General features: G+C 43.0%; 1 pseudogene; it reads left to right on the plus strand.

The window, feature by feature from the left end:
• Position 1: 1 nt before the first annotated feature.
• On the plus strand, positions 2 to 1,832 carry LOC102471282 (WD repeat-containing protein 70 pseudogene; annotated as a pseudogene).
• Positions 1,833 to 2,322: the final 490 nt, after the last annotated feature.

The following is a 2,322-nucleotide window of genomic DNA, read 5'->3' on the forward strand; positions in this document are numbered from 1 at the left end:
GGTGGCCGGGGCTAGTAAAGTGACAGGTGCAGAGACACCGGGAGGAGACCCACAGCTGGTGGCCACCCTGGGCTTCACCGGGTTCGGGAGAAAAGCTCGCACATTTGACTTAGAACTAATATTCGAACAAACTCAAACAGCTGTGGAAAGAAGTCGGAAAACACTGGAAGAGAAAAAGAAATGAACAAAGAGGAAGAGTTAAGACAGCAAAATGAAGATAGTGAACCAACATCATCAGGTCCAAGTGCCATCTGAGATTGTTCAAAATCTTCCAGAGGTTCAACCAGCCATGAAAGGGAAGAGAATTCTGATTCTGATGAACTAATCGGTCCTCCTTTACCTCCTCCCCTCTTCATGAAGGAGAAGATGAAGATTCCGAAGAGGAAGAGAATCTTGTCCAAAAGATTCCTGACTCGCATGAGGTTACACTGAAGCACGGCACAAGAACAGTGTCTGCTTTGGGTCTCAATCCCTCAGGCGCCCGTTTGGTGACTGGAGGATATGATTATAATAAGTTTTGGGATTTAGCGGGAATAGATGCTTCATTTAAGCCCTTTAGATCCCTTCAGCCCTGTGTGTGCCATCAGATTAAGTCGTTACAACACAGGAGACATGATTCTTGTATCTGGGAGCACTCAGGCCAAGGCGATTGACAGATGGTTTTGTAGTAATGGAATGCATAAAAGGGGACCAGTATATTGTGGACATGGCCAACACCAAGGGTCACACAGCAATGCTTCACACTGGTTCATAGCATCCCAGAATGGAGAGTTTGTGACCTGTTCAGACGATGCGACTGTGAGGCTATGGGAAGTGGAAAATCCAAAGAAGCAGAAGAATGTGTTTAACACAGCCCATGCAGGGGAAAAAAATTCATTCCGACTACATGTACCTATAGTAGAGATGGAAATCTCGTAGCAGCGGCCTGCCAGGATGGAAGTCTACAGATCTGGGACGGATGTTTAACAGTTCAACCCAAATTCCACTACAAACAGGCTCATAACCCAGGCACAGACACTTCCTGTGTGGCTTTTTCTTACAATGGTAACATCTTCGCTTCTCCTGGAGGTGATGACACGTTAAAGTTATGGGACACCTGACAACTTAATAAGCCACTTTTTTCAGCCTCTGGTCTTCCCACCATGTTCCCAATGACTGACTGCTGTTTCAGTCCCGATGATAAGCTCATAGTCACCGGTACATCTGTTCAAAGAGGATGTGGCAGTTGCAAACTTGTTTTCTTTGGGCGTAGGACTTTCCAAAGGATGTATGAAATAAACATTACAGATGCGAGCATCATCTGCTGCCTCTGGCATCCAAAACTCAACCAGATCATGGTTGGAACTGGAAATGGATTGGCTAAAGTCTACTATGACTCCAACAAGAGTCAGAGGGGAGCAAAATTGTGTGTGGTTAAAACCCAGCAGAAAACAAAGCAAGCAGAGACTAACCCAAGAATACATCATCACCCCTCATGCTCTGCCTGTGTTCCGCCAGCCCCACCAACAGAGTACAAGGAAACAGCTGAAGGACAGGCTGGATCCCCTGAAATCCCACAAACCTGAACCTCCTCTAGCAGGCCCAGGTCGTGGTGGCTGAGTTGGAACCCATGGGGGTACTCTGTCATCCTACATTGTGAAGAACATTGCTTTGGACAAGACTGATGACAGTAATTCCCAGGAAGCCATTTTGCAACATGCCAAGCAGAAGAAGACAATCCATACTGAGTTTCTCCAGCATACTCCAAGACTCAGCCCAAAACTATGTTTAGGCAGGTTGAATCTGATGAAGAAGCAAAGAATGAGCCTGAATGGAAAAAATGTAAAATTTGAAGAGTCTTATTTCAGAACTGCTTACGTGAAGAGGGAGAGAAATGTGACAGGTTTTTTTCTTTAATGCTTATGAAATAATAATAAAAAAGGTGTGGGGGGATGACAAAGCAATGTCTATGTCTGGTTTGCCTCCAGATGTTACAGTGGATTACTAGGTAGTGTTACATGAACATGTACATAGTTGTAGGATGTTATCTGATTCCTGCATATTTTTGTTACCTGTACCTAATTTTAAGTATGTTAATTGATAATTCAGTTAAAACTTCATAGTTGAAATGCATATCAATTGGATACTTGTTCTTTTGTCAGATTTGTTAAATGCAAGGATTTTTTTTTAAGTATTCTGATTGAAGTTTGTGATATTCAGAAATAAAAGTGAATATGCTGAAACTGAAAATTGGACTCAAATTAAATTGCATTTCAAAATCATGCTATTCCCTTTATACTAAAGCTTTTTTTCCCGGGGACTTGAAAAATCCCTTAGGAGTCT

The sequence above is a fragment of the Tupaia chinensis genome, unplaced genomic scaffold (genome assembly GCF_000334495.1).
Source record: "Tupaia chinensis unplaced genomic scaffold, TupChi_1.0 Scaffold146589_1, whole genome shotgun sequence".
Classification (NCBI taxonomy): domain Eukaryota; kingdom Metazoa; phylum Chordata; class Mammalia; order Scandentia; family Tupaiidae; genus Tupaia; species Tupaia belangeri.